This window comes from Bos grunniens, chromosome 10, assembly GCF_055505025.1.
Source record: "Bos grunniens cultivar Pamir isolate PY7600 chromosome 10, Bosgru_T2T1.0, whole genome shotgun sequence".
NCBI lineage: Eukaryota > Metazoa > Chordata > Mammalia > Artiodactyla > Bovidae > Bos > Bos grunniens.
The window spans coordinates 78,241,854-78,264,759 of NC_141174.1; positions in this window are offsets into that span (position 1 = coordinate 78,241,854).

Consider the following 22,906-nt stretch of genomic DNA (forward strand, 5'->3'; position numbering starts at 1 on the left):
AACCCTAATTTTAGAAAAACAGGTCATTTTGACTGTTGAGAAATTCTATGTCCATTAACAGGTATCATTTGAAGAAGATTGCTCTTGTGTTCAACTGACTTGGTCCTTGCCATTTAGAAACGTTTATTTTTAATTGAAAGACAATTGGAACGCTACAGGTAAAAGGATGATACTAGAACCCTTCCCAACACCAAACACAAAATAAACTCAAAATGCATTAACAACTTAAATTAAGGCCAGAATCCATAAAACCCTTAGAGGAAAACATAGGCAGTACACTCTTTGACATACATCACAGCACGATCCTCTTTGACCCACCTCCTAGAGTATTGGAAATAAAAACAAAAATTAACAAATTGGACTTAATTCAACTAAAAGTCACAGCATTGTTCCTGGGTTGACAGCACTGCCCTGAGAGCCTGTGTCAGGCAACCTCCCTCCCAGCTGTCTGAAGCCGCAGCGTTGCCATGCCTTAGAATGGTTTATGTAGGTAAAGAACAATGTTTTGACTTCTCACCATAATACAGTCTTACTTTGCATAAGGTAAACCCAACCCTAGAGAAAACAAGCTATGAAATGACCGTGTTAAATCTTCTTCTGGGTTCACTTCACTGGCACAAATAATTGCACAGGAAACCAGACCAATGGGCTGACAGACACTGAGCAAACAGTCCTTTCCACAGAGATTCCTGACTCCTTAATAAAACAAACAAACAGAAGACAGAGGAACACCACGCACACGAGCCTCTGGAATGAAGAGTGCCCGGCTAACACATTAAGCATCTAAACTTGACATCCTAAAAAAAATGCTTGCTGCTAAGTCACTTCAGTCATGTCCGACTCTGTGCGACCCCATAGACGGCAGCCCACCGGGCTCCCCCGTCCCTGGGATTCTCCAGGCAAGAACACTGGAGTGGGTTGCCATTTCCTTCTCCAATGCATGAAAGTGAAGTCGCACAGTCATGTCCGACTCTTAGCGACCCCATGGACTGCAGCCTACCAGGCTCCTCCGTCCATGGGATTTTCCAGGCAAGAGTACTGGAGTGGAAATGCTTAGTTGAGTTAAAACCACTATGTGACAAGAAGTGAAACGATAGTGATTGTGTTTCAAGAACCAAGGTCCCTAATTAAGCTCACCTGTCCCTCATGAGGCTAAAGGGGTAAGGTTGCTGTCATCCAAGGATGGGCCAACTCCACCCCACTCTCCCCCTCAACCCCTGCCTTGCGCTTATCTCTCTCTCTCTTTTTTCAACATTCCTCCTCTCTGGTACAGAGGTCAACAATTTTTAGGTATTTCAGAATCTCCGTTCTCCTATTCTGTCTCAATCCCACAATGAGACAGCTGCACTATTTGTGGTAAATTCCTCATGCACTGGTGCCTAGAAGCTGCCTCCATGAAGTAAGCTGGGCAATGTTAGTGCTCATCTCATCTGTTTTCCTTATCTCTTGTGCTACCTGATGTTCAAGGTCCAAAAATAGTTTTCCAATTGGAAGATCAACTCTACCATTATCAGTGAAAAAGAAGTCACGTATTTTACTTTTATTGTAGTTTACAAATCTGTCATTCCATGATAAATCAGGATAATAACGTTATCACTTAACTACACATTATTTGACATCTGCCTTAGATAAAATTTTCTCAAAGGCATGTTGACAGAGTCAACATGAATATAACTACTTCAGAGAAATGACTTGTGTTGAGGAGGGAGCACTTTCCATTCAGGGGGATCCTTCTCTGACCCATGGGAATCTTGGAGACACATGCAAGGAAGAAACCTGACTATTCCATCTAGAAATTGTAACTGGGGTTTCTTGCGAAGCTAGAGATACCTGTACCATGCAAAAAATTATAGAAGTAATAACAGAATATTTCTCTAAGTACGCTTATGTTTAGGACTCTCTTCTTAGGGTCCTGTCCCATTCTCCTGTATGTACCCCACAAGCTATTAAGAGAAATAGGTCAGACCGAACTGTGGTGCAATTTTCACGATCACCACCAGAGGGCGGGACTTCATTCAGATGCGGTTCCTCATTGTATTCAGGAGCTGATTTCACTTGCCTGCTTTGTGGCCACAAAACAGAATATTGCTGCAGTACAGAAAGGGGCTCTCAGTTTCTGAGTGACGAGCTTCTGTAAAATCCAGATGAAGACTAGATTTGTTAGACTGGTGTATTCCAGGGAACAAGGATCGTTTTCTTTTGCAAACATGCATTCTGCCACTCACTCAGTTCTTCTGATCATCTTAATATTCAGTAAGTAACATTTTATGCTAAATGTTAATGATTTTTCACTTTCTTATAATTGTGTGTAAGCTTTATTTTTCTTCCCTGACTGAAAACTCCTCTCCTGTACATTTCTGCGATAACAAAGTGATTCTCTTCCAGGAAGGACCAATGGTGATTCAGTGAACCAGACAGAGGGCCCAGTGACTGTCTCAGAGGGGGCTCCCATGACCCTGAACTGCACTTACCAGACTGCTAGTTTGGTTCCCTATCTTTTCTGGTACGTCCAGCATCTCAACAAAGCTCCTAAACTCCTCCTGAAGGGCTTAACTGCAGACAAGAAGGTAGAGCATGAAGGTTTTCAGGCCACTCTTGTTAAGAGTGACAGCTCCTTCCACCTGCAGAAACAGGCAGTGCAAGCATCAGACTCGGCTGTGTACTACTGTGCTCTGCATGACACAGTGAGAGAGGGCTGCGGGGGAGCTGAGCACAAACCCAGAGTGCAAATGGGGCTCTGGCTGTGGGCAGCCCTGGAAGGGGTGTTGTTTCTCTCTCCAGAGTTACTGTCAAAGCACTTCCAACTCTGATACTCAGAGCCAAGGACCTTGGAATTCTTGGATTGTCCTACAGAGGAATCTGGGGCAGAACAGTGTAAAGAGGATCCTAAGCGCTTTTCTCCAAAAATGCCTGTTTTCAACCCATCGACATCCCCCCTGATGGCATAGAATCCCTTAAAGTGACATTAACTCTTCAATGACAATTCAGATTATATATGCTGAAATATTTCACAATGTGTTAAGGAAAATTCCAGGGCACACTGTTGATGGATGACTGTGTGACCTGGAAGTTAGTCTCTGGTTTTTAAAATTCAGGCCATGATTGTGTATCCTGCTGAATTTCACCTGCAGACACTCCATCTTCGGGGAATGGAGCTTTATTCTCTCTTTCCTTGACTTTTCCATCCCTTCTGGTTGCTCCAGAAATGCTGCTGCCTAAGTAAGTTCCAGGAGGAGAGTTTCTGAGAAGATATTCCTTCTGTCAAGGGCCCTGTGGATCGGAGCAGCCCACTCTGTAAATATCGCAGGTGTTGTGTGTATTGTTTGTATTCAATGGGTACAGGATATTCTCTTTGCTAGTAACCTCATCTCAGGGAAATGAATGCCAAAGAATGTTCAAATTACCATACGATTGCACTCATTTCACATGTTAGCAAGATTATGCTCAAAATCCATCAAGCTAGGCTTCAGCAGTACGTGAACCAAGAATTTCAGTTGTAGAATCTGGGTTTAGAAAAGGCAGAGGAACCACAGCAGATCCAATATCTGCTGGAAACAGAAAAAGCAAGGCGATTTAAAAAATAATCTATTTCTGTTTCATTGACTACGCTAAAGCCTTTGACTGTGTGGATCACAACCAACTGTGGAAAATTCTTAAAGAGATGGGGATACCCAAGAAACCTCTATGCAGGACAAGAAGCAACAGTTAGTACTGGGCATGGGACAATGACTGGTTCAAAATTGGGAAAGGAGTACGTCAAGGCTATATATTGTTTCCCTGCTTATTTAACTTATACGTGGGGTACATCATGTGAAATGCAGGGTTGGATGACTCATAAGCTGGAATCAAGATTGCCAGGAGAAATATCAACAACCTCAGATATGCGGATGATACCACTCTGATGGCAGAAAGTGAAAAGAAGCTAAAGAACCTGTTGATGCAGGTGAAAGAGGAGAGTCAAAAAGCTGGATTAAAGCTCAACATTAAAAAATCTAAGATTATGGCATCTGGTCCCATCACTTTATGGCAAATAGATGGGGAAAATGTGGAAACAGTGACGGATTTAATTTTCTTGGGCTTCAAAATCACTGCAAATGGTGACCACATCGATGAAATTAAAAGATTCTTGCTCCTTGGAAGAAAAGCTATGACCAACCTAGACAGCATATTAAAAATCAGAGACATTACTTTACCCACAAAGGTCCATATAGTCAGAGCTATGGTTTTCCCAGTAATCATGTATGGATGTGAGAGTTGGACCATAAAGAAGGCTGAGTGCCAAAGAATTGATGCTTTCTAGCTGTGGTGTTGGAGAAGACTCTTGAGAGTCCCTTACTGCAAGGAGATCAAACCAGTCAATCCTAAAGGAGATCAATCCTGAATATTCATTGGAAGGACTGATGCTGAAGTTGAAGTTCCAATATTTTGGCCACCTGATGTGAAGAACCGATTCACTGGAGAAGACCCTGATGCTGGGAAAGATTGAGGGCAAGAGGATAAGGAGGTGACAGAGGATGATGGTTTGATGGCATCACTGACTCAATGGACATGAGTTTAGCAAACTCTGGGAGATAGTAAAGGACAGGGAAGGACACACAACTCCTGCAATATTTACAAAGTGAGCTGCTCTGATCCACAGGGCCCTTCAGAAGCAATATCTTGTCAGGAAGCTCTCCTCTTGGAGTTTACTCAGGCAGAGCATTTCTGGAGCAACCAGAAGGGATGGAAAAGTCAAGGAAAGAGAGAATAAAGCTCCTGGCATGCAGCAGTTCATGGGGTCGTAAAGAGTCAGACATGACCTAGGGACCGAACAGCAACAAAAACAGGGGAAATTAATTCATCAATCAGTCACATTTCAGACACATGGAAAAAGTGTTTATGTACTCTTACAATAAGCTATCTTGGCAGCAGAGTGAGCTTTTTCACCTGCTCAAGAAACTAGGAGAAAGTATCACTCCCTCCCAAAGCAAGAATATCTCCACACTCCTCTGCTCATGAGCAGGATGTGGAGCCACCTGGGTCAGTGCTCTGCGTCTCTGATACAATCATGCCCATTGCACAGAGAGTCCCCTCTGCATCTCTGCAGGCTGAATTCCTGTCTGCAGCTTCGAGGAGCAGACTTTCTGGAAGGACAGTGGTGGGCACAGCAGGTGGGAAGAGATGTCTGTTTTACTGCTGGGCAGTCTGTGAGATATGGCCAGGATACTGAATCATTGTCATTTCATAATTTATAGGCGTGGGTGAGTTGCTCAGTGGTGTCTGACTCTTTGCGACCCCGTGGACTGTAGCCCACCAGGCTCCTCTGTCCATGTTTTCCAGGCAAGAATACTGGAGTGGGTTGCTATTCCCTTCTCCAGGGGATCTTTCTGGCCCAAGGATTGAACCCTCATCTCCTCAATTAGCAGGCATATTATTTATCACTTAGCATCTGGGAAGCCCAATTTATTGGCAGAACTACTTAAATGCAGAATTTAACAGTTATAGTAGTTTTATGGTCTTGGCAGATGTAGTCACCATCATCACTTAGGGTGAATTTGGACACCCACCTGAAGGTAAGCACTGCCTTCCTCCCTAACATCCTAGAGTCCTGCACACTGGGTGCTGGCCACCTGTGCACTGGGGGTTCACATCTTAATAAAAATGCCTAGAAATGGAGAGGGAGATGAAAGACCAAAAATAAACCTTGATGGTGGGGAAATACAAGTATTCTAGCAGGTTTTATTTCCCTAGTGGTAACTCGCCAGTTCTCTGCTTCCAGTCTGATCCCTTATTTCACGTACTGGGGTCCAGGCTAGTGGGAGTACAGACAGGGCATAGGATTATTTTTTTTGCTCACCTGCTCCTCAATCAACTGAAAGGAATTTGAGGTAGGAATTGTGTCTAATTTTTGTTTCCACATTGTAGACAACCCTGTAAATTTCCAGAATGAATGCCGGAGCCTAGGGATTATTGAAAATGCACAAGAGTGTAAGAGAATCTAGGTGATCTGCTGAGCCAGAGAGTCCTGCCGACATGGTAACTTCAACTCAAGATTCTAGTTTTAGGTGGAGGGTTGGTTCAGTGAGTAGGACTCTGTACTCACATTGCAGGAGGCCCAGGTTCGATCCCTGGTCAGGGAACTAGATCCCACAAGCCTAAACTAAGACCTGGCACAGACAAAAAACAAACAAAAAGAACAGCTCAGCAAACAGATTTGCATTAAAAATGATCCCAGCTTTGGTAAGAACTAAAAAAGTTCATTTTAACTGGTGAGAAAATCTCAGTAGGTGAAAAAGGCACATTTGAAGAAGACTGTTCTTGAGTTCAACTGACTTAGTCACAGCCACTGTTACTGGATTGACAACACTGAGCGCCTGTTTAAGGCAACCTCACAGCTGTCTGCAGCCAAAAAGTCACCAAGCCTTAAACTGGCTTATGTCACCAAAGAACAATGTTTTGACTTCTTACCATATTATAGCTAGACTTTGCATAAAGTAAACCCTATCCTAGAGAAAAGAACAAGCCATGAAATGACCCCATTAAATCTTCTGCTGGGTTCGCTTCACTGGCACAAATAATTGCACAACAAACTAGACAAACAGGCTGACAGACACTAAGCCAACAGTTCTTTCCATTGAGATCCCTGAATCCCTAAGAAAACAAACAAACAAACAGAAAACAGATCGATGCCACACACGAGCCTCAGGAATGAAGAGTGCCTGGCTAATATATTAAGCATCTAAACTTGACATTCTAAAAAAAATACTTAGTTGTGTTAAAACAACTATATGACAAGAGGTAAAAAGATGTTTCAAGAACCAGCTTACCTAAGTAAGGTCACCTGTCCCTCATGAGGCTAAAGGCTTAAGGTTGCTGTCATCCAAGGATGGTCCAACTCGCCCCCCACTCTCCCCTCCAACCCCTGCCTTGCGCTTATCTCTGTCTTTCTCTTTTTTTTGTCAACATTCATCCTGTCTGGTACAGAGGTCCACAATTTTTAGGTATTTCAGGATCTCTGTTTTCCTATCCTGTCTCAATCCCACAATGAGACAGCTGCACTATTTGTGGTAAATCCCTCATGCACTGGTGCCTAGAAGCTGCCTCCATGAAGTAAGCTGGGCAATGTCAGTGCTCATCTCATCTGTTTTCCTTATCTCTGTGCTACCTGATATTCAAGGTCCAAAAATAGTTTTCCAATTGAAAGATCAACTCTACCATTATCAGTGAAAAGGAAGTCAGGTATTTTGCTTTTATTGTGTTTTACAAAGCTGTCACTCCATGATAAATCAGGATAATAACCTTATCACTTAACTACACATTATTTGACATCTGCCTTAGATAAAATTTTCTCAAAGGCATGTTGACAGAGTCAACATGAATATAACTACTTCAGAGAAATGACTTGAGGAGAGGAGGAAACACTTTCCATACAGAGGGATCTTTCTCTGTCCATATGTCTGGAGGCACATGCAAGGAAGAAACCTCTGACTATTCCATCTAGAAATCATAACTGGGGGTTCTTGCGAAGCTAGAGATACCTGTACCATGCAAAAAAATATGGAAGGAATAATAGAATATTTCCCTCAGCACGCTTATGTTTAGGACTCTTTTCTTAGGGTCCTGTCCCATTCTCCTTTATGTAATAACACAAACTGTTATCAGGAGAAATAGGTCAGACAGGACTGTGGTGCAATTTTCACGATCACCACCAGAGGGCGAGGCTTCCTTCAGATGTGGTTCCTCATTGTATCCAGGAGCTGGTTTCACTTGCCTACTTTGTAGCCACAAGACAGAATACTGCTGCAGTACAGAAAGGGGCTCTCAGTTTCTGAGCGAGGAGCTTCTGTAACATCCAGCTGGAGACTAGATTTGTTAGACTGGTGTATTCCCGGGAACAAGGATCGTTTTCTTTTGCGAACATGCATTCTGCCACTCACTCAGTTCTTATGATCATCTTAATATTCAGTAAGTAATATTTTATTCTAAATGTTAATTATTTTTCACTTTCTTATAACTATAGGTATGTTATATTTTTCTTCTCTGACTGAAAACTCCTCCTGTACATTTCTATGATAACAAAGTGATTCTCTTCCAGGAGGGACCAATGGTGACTCAGTGAACCAGACAGAAGGCCCAGTGACTGTCTCAGAGGGGGCTCTCCTGACCCTGAACTGCACTTACCAGACTGCTTATTTGGCTCCCTATCTTTTCTGGTACGTCCAGCATCTCAACAAAGCTCCTCAACTCCTCCTGAAGGGCTTAACAGCAGATAAGAAAGTAGAGCATGAAGGTTTTCAGGCCACTCCTGTTAAGCGTGACAGCTCCTTCCACCTGCAGAAACAGGCAGTGCAAGCATCAGACTCGGCTGTGTACTACTGTGCTCTGCATGACACAGTGAGAGAGGGCTGCGGGGGAGCTGAGCACAAACCCAGAGTGCAGATGGGGCTCTGGCTCTGGGCAGCCCTGCAAGGGGTTATTGTTTCTCTTTCCAGTGGGCTATGCTAGAGGGATTGTCAAAGCACTTCCAGGTCTGCTCCTCAGAGCCAAGGACCTAGGAATTCTTCAGCTGCCCTACAGAGAGGAATCTGGAGCGGGACAGTGCAAAAAGGTATCTAAGAGCTTTTCTCCAGAAATGCCTGTTTTCAGCCCATCCACATCCCCCCAGATAGAATCCCTTAAAGTGACATTAGCTCTTCAATGACAATTCAGATTATATATGCTGAAATATTTCACAGTGTGTTAAGGAAAATTCCAGGGCATATTGTTGATGGATGACTGTGTGACCAGGAAGCTAGTCTCTGGTTTTTAAAATTCAGGCCAAGATTGTGTATCCTGCTGAGTTTCACCTGCAGACACTCCATCTTCAGGGACTGGAGCTTTATTCTCTCTTTCCTTGACTTTTCCATCCCTTCTGGTTGCTCCAGAAATGCTGCTGCCTAAGTAAGTTCTGAGAGGAGAGTTTCTGACAATATTCCTTCTGTCAAGGGCCCTGTGGATCGGAGCAGCCCACTCTGTAAATATCGCAGGTGTTGTGTGTATTGTTTGTATTCAAACTGGGTACAGGATATTCTCTTTGCTAATAACCTCATCTCAGGGAAATAAATGCCAAAAAATGTTCAAATTACCATACAATTGCACTCATTTCACATTCGAGCAAGATTATGCTCAAAATCCTTCAAGCTAGGCTTCAGCAGTATGTGAACCAAGAACTTTAGATGTACAAGCCAAGTTTAGAAAAGGCAGAGGAACCAGAGATCAAATTACCAACACCAGCTGGATCACAGAAAAAAGCAAGGGAATTAAAAAAAATCTACTTCTGTTTCATTGACTATGCTAAAGCCTTTGTGTGGATCACAACCAACTGTGGAAAATTCTTAAAGAGATGGGAATACCCAAGAAACCTGTATGCAGGACAAGAAGCAAGAGTTAGTACTGCACATGGAACAATCAGATCAGATCAGATCAGTCGCTCAGTCGTGTCCGACTCTTTGCAACCTCATGAATCGCAGCATGCCAGGCCTCCCTGTCCATCATCAACTCCCGGAGTTCACTCAGACTCACGTCCATCGAGTCAGTGATGCCATCCAGCCATCTCATCCTCTGTCGTCCCCTTCTCCTCTTGCCCACAATCCCTCCCAGCATTAGAGTCTTTTCCAATGAGTAAACTCTTCGAATGAGGTGGCCAAAGTACTGGAGTTTCAGCTTTAGTATCATTCCTTCCAAAGAAATCCCAGGGATGATCTCCTTCAGAATGGACTGGTTGGATCTCCTTGCAGTCCAAGGGACTCTCAAGAGTCTTCTCCAACACCACAGTTCAAAAGCATCAGTTCTTCAGTGCTCAGTCTTCTTCACAGTCCAACTCTCACAACCATACATGACCACAGGAAAAACCATAGCCTTGACTAGACAGACCTTTGTTAGCAAAGTAATGTCTCTGCTTTTGAATATGCTATCTGTGTTGGTCATAACTTTCCTTCCAAGGAGTAAGCATCTTGTAATTTCATGGCTGCAGTCACCATCCACAGTGATTTTGGAGCCAGAAAAATAAAGTCCAACATTGTTTCCACTGTTTCCCCATCTATTTCCCGTGAAGTGATGGGACCAGATGCCATGATCTTCATTTTCTGAATGTTGAGCTTTAAGCCAACTTTTTCACTCTCCACTTTCACTTTCATCAAGAGGCTTTTGAGTTCCTCTTCACTTTCTGCCATAAGGCTGGTGTCATCTGCATATCTGAGGTTATTGATATTCCTCCCGGCAATCTTGATTCCAGCTTGTGTTTCTTCCAGTCCAGCATTTCTCATGATGTACTCTGCATATAAGTTAAATAAACAGGGTGACAATATACAGCCTTGACGTACTCCTTTTCCTATTTGGAACCAGTCTGTTGTTCCATGTCCAGTTCTAACTGTTGCTTCCTGACCTGCATACAAATATCTCAAGAGGCAGATGGAACAATGGATTGGTTCAAATTTGGAAAAAGAGTAGTTCAAGGCTGTATATCGTCACCCTGGTTATTTAACTTATATGCAGAGTACACCATGCGAAATGCTGGGTTGGATGATTCACAAGCTGGAATCAAGTTTGCCAGGAGAAATATTAACAATCTCAAATATGCAGATGGTATCACTCTAATGGCAGAAAGCGAAGAGAACTAGGTGAAGGGTGAAAGAGGAGAATGAAAAAGCTGAATTAAAACTCAACATTTAAAAACAGATTATGGCATCCGGTACCATCACTTTATGGCAAATAGATGGGGGAAAAGTAGAAACAATGACAGATTTTATTTTCTTAGTTTCCAAATTCACTGCAGATGGTGACTCCAGCCATGAAATTAAAAGATGCTTGATCCTTGGAAGAAAAGATGTGACAAACCTAGACAGTGTATTAAAAAGCAGAGACATTACTTTACCGACAAAGGTCCCTGTAGTCAGAGCTATGGTTTACTCAGTAATCATGTATGGATGTGAGAGTTGGATCATAAAGAAGGCGAAGCGGCATTCTTGAATCTGGAATTCTGATGCAGTTACCACCAGTGGAATAAAACCTGCTAGAATACTGAAACTGAAGCTCCAATTCTTTGGCCACCTGATTGTGAAGAACCGATTCACTGCAGAAGACACTGATGATGGGATAGATTGAGGGCAAGAGGAGAAGAAGGCGACAAAGGATCAGATGACTGGATGGCATCACTGACTCAATGGACATGAGTTTGAGAAAACTCTGGGAGATAGTGAAGGACAGGGAAGCCTGACGTGCTGCAGTTCCTGGAGTCATAAAGAGTGAGACATGATCTAGGGACTGAACAACAGCAAAAGCAGGGAAAATTAATTCATCAGTCAGTCATGTTTCAGACACATGAGAGAAGTATTTACGTACTCTTACAATAAGCTATCTTGGCAGTGGAGTGGGTTTTTCACCTGCTCAAGAGACTAGGAGAAATTACCACCCACTCACCAAGCAGGAACATATCCACACTCCTCTGCTCATAAGCGGGAATGTGGAGCCACTTTGGTCACTCTCTGTGTCTCTGCTACAATTGTGCCCGTTGCACAGAGTATCCCCTCATCTTTTCAGGCTGAACTCCTGCCTGCACCTTCCGGGAGCAGACTTTCTGGAAGGACAGTGGTGGGCACAGCAGGTGGGAAGATATGAATGTTTATTGCTGGGCAGTCTGTGAGATGTGGCCAGGATACAGAATAATTGTCACTTCATAATTTATAGGCATGTGTGTATTGTGTCTGGTGCTCAGTTGCTAAGTGGCATCCGACTCTGTGCAATCCTGTGGACTGTAGCCCACCAGGCTCCTCTGTCCATGGAATTTTCCAGGCAAGAATACTGGAGTGGGTTGCTGTTTTCTCCTCCAGGGGATCTTCCTGACCCAGGGATTGAACCCTCATCTCCTCAACTGGCAGGCAGATTCTTTACTGCTGAGCTACTGGGGAAACCCAATTTATAGACACAATTACTTAAATGCAGAGTTTAATAGTTATAGTAGTTTTATGGTCTTGGCAGATGTAGTCACCATCATCACTTAGGGTGATTCTGGACACCCATCTGAAGGTAAGCACTGTCTTCCTCCCTGACATCCTAGAGTCCTGCACACTGGGTGCTGGCCACCTGAGCACTGGGGCCTCAACAGCTTAATAAAGAGGCCACAGAAATGGAGAGGGAGATGAAGGAACAAAAATAAATCTTAACGGTGGGGAAATAAAGTATTCTAGCAGGTTTTATTCCCCTGGTGGTAACTGCATCAGCTCTCTACTTCCAGTCTGATCCCTCATTTCACATATTGGGGTCCAGGCTAGTGGGAGTAAAGACAGGGCATAGGAGATATATATATATATATATATATATATATATATATATATATATATATAAAGTCATAAGTCACTCAGTCGTGTCCAACTCTTTGTGACCCCATGGACTGGAACCTACCAGGCTCCTCCTTCCATGGGATTTTTCAGGCAAGGGTACTGGAGTGGGTTGCCATTTCCTTCTCCAGGAGATCTTCCCAACCCAGGGATTGAACTTGGGTTTCACGCATTGTAGGCAGATGCTTTACCATCTGAGCCACCAGGGAATTAGTGTGTATGTGTATATATATATATATATATATATATGTATATACCCACATGCTCCTCAATCAACTGAAAGCAATTTGAGATAGGAATTGTATCTGATTTTGGTTTCCACATTGCAGACAACCCTGTAAATTTCCAGAATGAATTCTGGAAGCTAGGGATTTCTGAAAATGCACAAGAGTGTAAGAGAATCTAGGTGATCTGATGAGCCAGAGAGTCCTGCCAGCATGATAACTTCAACTCAAGATTCTAATTTTAGGGGGAGGGTTGGTTCAGTGAGTAGGACTCTGCATTCACATTTCAGGAGGCCCAGGTTCGATCCCTGGTCAGGGAACTAGATCCCACAAGCCTAAACTAAGACCTGGTGCAGACAAAAAACAAACAAAAAGAACAGCTTAGCAAACAGATGTGCATTAAAAATGATCCCAGTTTTGGTAAGAACTAACAAAATTCATTTTAACTAGTGAGAAAATCTCTGTAGGTGAAAAAAGCACATTTGAAGAAGACTGTTCTTGAGTTCAACTGACTTAGTCACAGCCATTGTTACTGGATTGACAACACTGCCCTGAGAGCCCGTGTAAGGCAACCTCACAGCTGTCTGCAGCCACACATTCCCATGCCTTAAAATGGTTTATGTCAGCAAAGAACAATGGCAACAATTCTTACCATAATATAGTCAGACTTTGCATAAAATAAACCCTATCCTGGAGAAAAGAACAAGCTATGAAATGACCCCATTAAATCTTCTGCTGGGTTCGCTTCACTGGCACAAATAATTGCACAAGAAACTAGACAAACAGGCTGACAGACACTGAGCCAGCAGTTCTTTCCATTGAGATCCCTGAATCCCTAAGGAAACAAACAAACAGAAGACAGATCGATGCCACACACGAGCTTCAGGAATGAAGAGTGCCCGGCTAATATACTAACCATCTAAACTTGACATTCTAAAAAAAAAAAAAATACTTAATTGAATTAAAGCAAGAATGTGACAAGAGGTAAAAAGACGTTTCAAGAACCAGGTTACCTAAGTAAGGTCACCTGTCTCTCATGAGACTAAAGGGGTAAGGTTGCTGTCATCCAAGGATGGTCCAACTCCCCCCCCCACCCTCTCCCCACCAAGTCCTGCCTTGCGCTTAACTCTCTCTCTTCCTTGGTCAACATTCCTCCTCTCTGGTACAGAGGTCCACAATTTTTAGGTATTTCAGGATCTCCTTTCTCCTATCCTGTCTCAATCCCACAATGAGACAGCTGCATTATTTTTGGTAAATCCCTCATGCACTGGTGCCTAGAAGCTGCCTCCATGAAGTAAGCTGGGCAATTTTAGTGCTCATTTCATCTGTTTTCCTTATCTCTGTGCTACCTGATATTCAAGGTCCAAAAATAGTTTTCAAATTGGAAGATCAACTATACTGTTATCAGTGAAAAAGAAGTCAAGTATTTTATTTTTGTTGTTTTACAAATATGTCATTCCATGATAAATCACCATAATAACCTTATCACTTAACTGCACATTATTTGACACCTGCCTTACAAAAAATTTTCTCCACGGCATGTTGACAGAGTCAACATGAATATAACTATTTCAGAGAAATGACTTGGGTTGAGGAGGAAGCACTTTCCATACAAAGGGATCCTTCTCTGACCCATGGGAATCGGAGACACATACAAGGAAGAAACCTCTGACTATTCCATCTAGAAATTGTAACTGGGGATTCTTGTGAAGCTAGAGATACCTGTACCATGCAAAAAATTATGGAGGGAATAATAGAATATTTCCCTAAGCACGCTTATGTTTAGGACTCTTTTCTTAGGGTCCTGTCCCCTTCTCCTGTTTGTACCCCACAAGCTATTATCAGGAGAAATAGGTCAGACAACACTGTGGTGCAATTTTCACGATCACCACCAGAGGGCGGGGGCTTCCTTCAGATGCGGTTCCTCATTGTATTCAGGAGCTGGTTTCACTTGCCTGCTTTGTAGCCGCAAGACAGAATATTGCTGCAGTACAGAAAGGGGCTCTCAGTTTCTGAGCGAGGAGCTTCTGTAACATTCAGATGGAGTCTAAATTTATTAGATTTGTGTATTGCAGGGAACAAGGATCGTGTTCTTTTGCGAACATGCATTCTGCCACTCACTCAGTTCTTCTGATCATCTTAATATTCAGTAAGTAACATTTTATTCTAAATGTTAATGATTTTTCACTTTCTTATAATTGTGGGCAAGTTTTATTTTTCTTCTCTGACTGAAAACTCCTCTCCTGTACATTTCTACAATAACAAAGTGATTTTCTTGTAGGAGGGGCCAATGGTGACTCAGTGAACCAGACAGAAGGCCCAGTGACTGTCTCAGAGGGGGCTCTCCTGACCCTGAACTGCGTTTACCAGACTGCTGATTCAGCTCCCTTTCTCTTCTGGTACCTCCAGCATCTCAACAAAGCTCCTCAATTCCTCCTAAAGGGCTCAATGTCAGACCAGAACCCAAAGAGTAAAGGTTTTCAGGCCACTCTTGTTAAGCGTGACAGCTCCTTCCACCTGCAGAAACAGGCAGTGCAAGCCTCAGACTCGGCTGTGTACTACTGTGCTCTGAGTGACACAGTGAGAGAGGGCTGCGGGGGAGCTGAACACAAACCCCGAGTGCAGATGGGGCTCTGGCTGTGGGCAGCCCTGCAGGGCGGTTGCTGTTTCTGTCTTAGGTGTGTTATGCTAGCTGTGTTGTTGTTTATTTACTAAGTCATGTCCGACTCTTTTGCGACCCTGTGACTGTAGTGGGCTTTTCTGTCCATGGGATTTCCCAGGCAAGAAGACTGGAGTGGGTTGCCATTTGTTTCTCCTGGGAATTATCCCGACCCAGGAATGGTACCTGTGTCTCCTGTTTGGCAGGCAGATTCTTTACCACTGAGCCACCTGGGAAGCCCCTTTTTTTATGCCAGAGACATTTTCAAAGTACTTCCAGCTCTGAAGCTCAGTGCCAAGAACCCTGCAATTCTTGGATTGGTCTACAGAGAGGACTCTGGGAGGAATAGTGAAAAGAGGAATCTAAAAGGCCTTCTCCAGAAATGCCCGTTTTTAGCCCAGTCACATTTCTCTGGATGGCATAGAATTCCTGGAAGTGATATTAACTCTGTTCAATGACAGTTCAGTTGGTAGATGCTGAAATATGTCACAACCTGTTGATGAAAACTCCCAGGGCACCTCGTTCATGGATGAATGTATGACCTTGAAGCTACTGTCTGATTTTTATAATTCAGACCAAAATTTTGTGTCTTGCTGAGTTTCACCTGCAGACACTCCATCTTTAGTGACTGGGACCTTTAAACTCTCTTCCACTGACTTTTCCAACTCCTATGGTTTGTTGCTCAAAAAATGCTGCTGCTGTGAGTTCCATGAAGATGGTTTCCTCAGAAGATATTCCTTCTGTCAATGGCCCTGTGAGTCAGAGCAGACTAGTCAGTGAACATTTTGTGCATGAGGTGTCTTGCTTCTATGTTGGTGACACAGCTCCACCCTCATCTTGTCATCATGGCAGCTCTTTACAGAATGCTAGGTTATGATCCCAATTCTGGTCTTGAGGATCTGTGCTGTGAGACATTCTGGACATAAACATGACCACATAACCTGACATATTATCTTCATTGCTGTATTGAGGCCTCTGATCCTTTTGAAATGTGTCAAATTCAGTGACCAAGGAAACACTCTGTCCATTAGTGAAAAGAGGGCACATGGACATTTGTTGACCCATATTTTAAATTCTTGACATATTCACAATGTTCCCACAGCAGAGGAGCAGAAAACAAAGAAATGAGTGGCTCTCACTGAAACTTGCAATGAATGAAACTTTCCGAGAGAAATTCTGGAGGTCTCTGAAACTCACCTGTCCTTTATCCCTCTTGTATGATTCTGTGGGACTGACAGGTACAGATGAAGGTTTTGCAGAGCATGATCCTTCTTTGATTTCAGAGGCTCTTCTAAAGAAAAAAAAATGAAATTGCAGAATCAAGTTTCTTGGGCCTAGGACACTAAGGGATCCTGAAATACAAGCTGAAGTTGCTTCATGGTAAAGTGACTTCACTTTCACTTTTCACTTTCATGCATTGGAGAAGGAAAAGGCAACCCACTCCAGTGTTCTTGCCTGGATAATCCCAGGGACGGGGGAGCCTGGTGGGCTGCCGTCTATGGGGTCCCACAGAGTCGGACACGACTGAAGCGGCTTAGAGCAGCAGCAGCAAACCCTCTTCATAAATTTTACCCTCCTCTTTAAGATCAAAGCATTATAACCATCTTATTTTGTCCTGATATTGGCAGGTTAGAACCCACCAGGACTCTTTCTGTCCCAGCACTTGACCCGTAATTAATATGAGCATTTTCAGCTCTATCACTTTTTAAATAACAGCTTTATAAAGATAATTCACATATCATCAACTTCACGCTTTTAACTGTACAATTGAGTGGTTTTTAGCATGTTCACAGAGTTGTGAAGTCATCAGTACTATGGGATTCCAGAACACCACCCCAGGAAGAAACTTGGTACCCACTAGCAGTCACTCCCATTACTGTTTCCCCCAGAAACTGGCATCCACTCCTCTGTTCTCTGTCTCTATGGATTTGACGGTTCTGGGCGTTTCCTAGAGATAGAATCAGATCGCATATGACTGTTGGTACCTGTCTTCTTTCACCTAGCAGAATCTCTCCATGGCATGTCTCCATATCATTTCTTCACTACTCCTTATGGTCACTTAATAGGCTGCTCTGTGATACCACCTATTCTCCTTATCCATTCTTCACTTAAAGAATGATTGTGTTGTTTTGGAAACATTTTGGTTATTTCCACTTTTTAGCTCTTATAAATAATGCTGGTATGAGCACTCATGTGCAGGAGCTCTATTGCTCTAAATGAATGTACTTTCAGCTAGAGGTTTCACTTTTTGTGTTTTCATATTTGTTTCATTTCATTTTGCTTTATTTGGTATCAACATTTCCTTATGGCTGTAAAATGAGTAAGTACAAGAGAAAATGCTCTTTAAAATGATGATTTAATGCTTACATGGGATATAATCATTCCAAGCTATACCTGCATTCATTCAGGAACACTTTTTGAGCACATACTCATATATGTCAGTCACATGAATAAGTGTTGAGAATATAGTATACATGACCAAGTCTCCTGCTTTAGGACTGTATTGCTTTAAGACACCACAGGTGTCTTAAAGTAATGTTTCTTTCACAAATCACTTTATTCACTCACTGAGCTCTGTATGTCCCCAATATGTGACATTGACAGATTTATGGGCAATGGGCTAAGCATTTTAAATCCCTCTCCACCTCTTCAGGTAGATACTAGGAAACTTCCAATTTACAAATGACAAAATTGAGGTGTAGAGATGTTTGGTAACTTAATCAAGGTTACATAACCAGTTAGGACCAGAACTTGGGTAGGATGTCAGTCATTCTGAGGCATGACTAATATTCATAAAAGCTAATTGATAGAACCATCATGAAATCTGTTTTTTTTTTGTTGTTGTTGTTAAACACCATTGCCTTCTTAGAATTTTATACTTTTTGAAATTTTCATTTGATGAAAAATAAGTTAATGCAGTAATGAAAACTGTACTTTACTCAATGGGCAATCACAGGAGTCTGTATATATTCCTGAACACTGAAGCCAAAAAAATTGCAGTCATCATCTTTTATGTCTTTGAACGTAAAGTTGCTCAGATTCTCTGTGATTGAATAACCTGCTTATTCCAGGGCTTATAGCTGAGCCTCAGTAGCCATATTAAAGAGGATATACATTACAGGTCTTTGCCATGACAATGAGGAATATTTTTCAAATAAAAAAAAAACCCCTTCGTGTGACAAATATATCTCCTCATTGGGACTGTTATGCTATTATGTATATCTTATTAAAGCAAATCCTTTTTTTTAGACAATTAGTAAATATGGGTCTGGGCTTCCCCGGGGGCTCAGTGGTAAAGAATCCACTTGCCAAAGCAGAAGATCTTCTTCAGGATGAGTAAGATCCCTGGGTTGAGCAGATCCCCTGGAGAAGGATATAGCAACCCACCCCAGTATTCTTGTCTGGGAAATCCCATGGACAGAGGAGCCTGGTGGGTTACAGTTCATGGGGTTGCAAAGAGTTGGGCTCAAGGTAGTGACTAAACAGCATCAAATACGGGTATGATGAGGAAGTTTCATTGATTTTTCTAAGCACATTAGTAATTTGTGCCAAAGCAGAAACTTTCAAAGGCAATTTTCTCTCAATAAAGAAGCCTAAAATCTAGTGTTTGCTTTAGTGGCTTCAAGAATTTCTAGGGTTTTCAATTGAAAGCTACCTGATGAAGCTGAGAGGGAGGGTTAAAAGAATGCTGGTCCATCTTCCTCTCTAGCATTAAGCAGATTGATTTATCAAGAATTCTCCAGGTCAGAATACTGGAGTAGGTAGTCATTCCCTTCTCCAGGGGACCGTCTCAACCCAGGGATCAAACCCAGGTCTTCCACATTGCAGGTGGATTCTTTACCAGCTGAGCCACCAGGCAAAGCCCTTATGAAGAACAATAACATTTAAAATGTTGATGACCTTGGTCTTACATGTTCTCATGGACCTATGTCTAGATCAGTGAGACACAACTCCCAATATTTAAGATGGCAAAGACTTTTAAGACTATGATGCAGGGAACAGATGTCAGTGGAGATTGAACTCTGCTGGCATTTCTAACAGGATTTCTATTGCTTTTGATAATGCTTTGGCTCTGGATTTGTGTATTTTTAGGGTTTTCCCTATCCCAATTTCCACCACAATTAATGTGTGGTTGGAAGTGTTGAGGGTGATTCAGAAATATATGTATTGAGTTTTAACAAGAGTTCTTATATTTAGGCAGTGGCTAAAATTTTCTGAATTTACTTTTGTTTACACACACACATACATGTAAATTGTGATCACATATACACGTATTACTCTTTCTGCTGCTATTTAACATGGCACACAGTTGACAGATTTTGTGACACAGAGGCATGATATGAAATCACTCATAGACAACAAAATATTTCACAGGTAACTTTTACCAGATTCTATAGGAGGCGGGAACAGAGATTGAAGCAAAAAATTCTGCCTTTCTGTTAAGAGTCGAAATCCCAGTGTTACTTTTGATTCTCTCATCCAAAGGAGAATGAACTGAACATGATTCCGTTTTACCACTGTTTATTTCTAGTCTGATAGTGTTCTGATTCGACAAACTGATGTGCAGAAGTCTAACATTTCCCTCCTATGAAGGAAGTGTGTGACACGACACAGACAAACGGCCCTCCAGCTGCTGACTCGGTTTCCTGTGGGGGGCAGAAGCATCACACAGCCCAGGAGCTCTGCCTGGACCTCTTGAGCACAGGGTGCAGAATTCAGATCTGGATCTGAAATGCAGCAGAGGCCATGTCACTGTAGGGAGGAGCTGCCCATATGCTGGTTGCCAGTGCGCCGAGGACAGGCACAGCCTCTGTCTGTCTTGGTGAGGGTGGCCACACACAGGACTCATGCTCCTCTCTCAGTGCCAAGGTTGTGGGGAGGGCAGACCATTGTTACCTGATGCATCTTGAAAGGGAGAGGAATGGGCAATGGAATCGGGGCATTATGTCCTAAGCTACTTCATCCCCTATACCATCATGGTTGTAAGTAAAGGCTCTTTCCTGCAGGATCCAGCATGACCCAGAAGGTAACTCAAACCCAGTCTGCAATTTCTGTGGTGGAGAAGGAGGCTGCAACCTTGGACTGTGTATATGAAGCTGGTAGTTATGGTTATTATTTAAAAATCAGACATCACATTGAAAACTGGATTTCTAGCTTCTCTATAAAAATATCTAAGAGTACAACATCCTCTGGGGTAGAGGTCAAAAGTCATGTTTGATTGCATAACGCCTTTGATATAGACTCATTTTTTCTCTAAAAATCTATGCAGATTTACCATTCACAACATGAATAGCCCAAAAATAAAAATTTAAATTATTAGTCCTAATATAGAAGCTGATCCACAAAGCAAACAAATTGGAATTAACATCTCATGGAAATATACCTGTTTTTTTCCCTGTGATTTTTATCATCACAGCATGGATCCCAGTGTGAGAAATTTCAGTATAGTTTATTCATTAATTCTTAGTTTCCTGGTAAGCATTGGGGAAACATTAGTTGGCAAGGCAGATGTGAGGTCTGCTTTGATGGAGCTCATGTTCCAGGGGGCTGTAGTGGTGTCCAGTACAGGAACGTAGGCATAAAGACATTTAATATCATCCTTAATAAAATGATGAATTGAAATTAGCTGGATTCAAACCTTGTCATCTGCATCACAGCATGATTTTTAAGGTACTCCTTAGCCTCTCTTGGCATCAGTTTCTTCATATGTAAAATGGCAATAATAGAACCTACTTCATGGACTTAAGAATCAAAATCATCTATACATCTCTATCTGTTTAAAATCATTATAAAATTAAATTATATAGAAACACACTTGCCTGTGTGTTTTATAGAAATAAAATTTTAAGCACAGGTACATATTATGGCATCTTGATACAGCAGGGATCACTCACTGATGACCATTATTAATATAAAAGGCAGAGTTTCCTCCAGTACCTACATCAGATTTTCATTCATGTCATTTTTTTTTAATAACACAAAGTTTCTCCTTACTTTTCATTTTATTTTATTTTTTAACTTTACAATATTGTATTGATTTTGCCATATGTCAACATGAATCCACCACAGGTATACACGTGTTCCTCATCCTGAACCATCCTCCCTCCTCCCTCCCCATACCATCCCTCTAGGTTGTCTCAGTGCAAGAGCCCCAAGCATCCAGTATCGTGCATCGAACATGGACTGGTAACTCATTTCATATATGATATTATACATGTTTCAATGTTATTCTCCCAAAGCATCCCACCGTCTCCCTCTCCCACAAAGTCCAAAAGACTTCTATACATCAGTGTCTCTTTTGCTGTCTCGTATACAGGGTTATCGTTACCATCTTTCTAAATTCCATATATATGCATTAGTATACTGTATTGGTGTTTTTTTTTTTTTTTTTCTGGCTTACTTCACTCTGTATAATAGGCTCCAGTTTCATCCACCTCATTAGAACTGATTCAAATGTATTCTTTTTAATGGCTGAGTAATACTCCATTGTGTATACGTACCACAGCTTTCTTATCCATTCATCTGCTGATGGACATCTAGGTTGCTTCCACATCCTGGCTATTATAAACAGAGCTGCAATGAACACTGGGGTACACGTGTCTCTCTCAATTCTGGTTTCCTCAGTATGTATGCCCAGCAGTGGGATTGCTGGGTCATTAGGCAGTTCTATTTCCAGTTTTTTAAGGAATCTCCACACTGTTCTCCATAGTGGCTGTACTAGTTTGCATTCCCACCAACAGTGTAAGAGGGTTCCCTTTTCTCCACACCCTCTCCAGCATTTATTGCTTGTAGACTTTTGAATTGCAACTTCCATCCCAGGAAGGGAGTCTTAAAAAGAGAGAAGTTCCCAAACACCAGGAAACACTCTCACTGCTGAGTCTGTGCCGAGCCTTGGAAGCACAGAGGGCAACATAACAGGGAGGAAAAATAAATAAACAATTAAAACTCGCAGATTGCGAGCCCTATGGTAACTCCCCCAGCGGAGAAGCAGTGCAGATGCCTGCACCCCCACTAGCAAGCGGGGGCTGAGCAGGGAGGCACGGGCTGCATTGCTTAGAGTAAGGCTCTGGCCTGAATGCCCCGAGTGCTATCTGAGCGAACTAACTTGGGCTAGCAAACCAGACTGTGGGCTAGATATGATGCGAAAAGCCAGCCCTAACCTAAGACACCACCAGGCCCTCCCACAGAACAAAGGACTGAACAGAGATAGCCAGCTGCAGGCCACCCCCCTCCGGTGACAGGCAGCCAGAGCCAGAAGGGGGCAATCACAGCCCCAGAGAGACATTATCTACAAAACTGTAAGCAGGCTTCTTTGCTAACTAAGACTTCTTGGGGTTCTGCATGGTCAACATCCGCTTGAGAAGGTGCGCTGGTTGTACACCCAGAAAACCAAGCGGCGGGGAGGCAATAAGTCACAGCGACCGTGCTCGCCAAACACCTCATCACCTGAGCTTCTCAGACCTGGGAAGGGCACAAAATGCAGGCCCAACGGAGTCTGTGCCTCTGAGGACTACCTGAGTGCCTGAACCTGAGCGGCTTAGACCTGGGAGGTGCATGCAGCCCAGGGCCGGCCTCGGATGGTTCCCAATGGAGCACCTAGGGCCTGAGTTGTGTGGGCAGGGAGGGTACACGTGCTGTGAGCAGGGGCAGGCCCAGTGTGGCTGAGACAC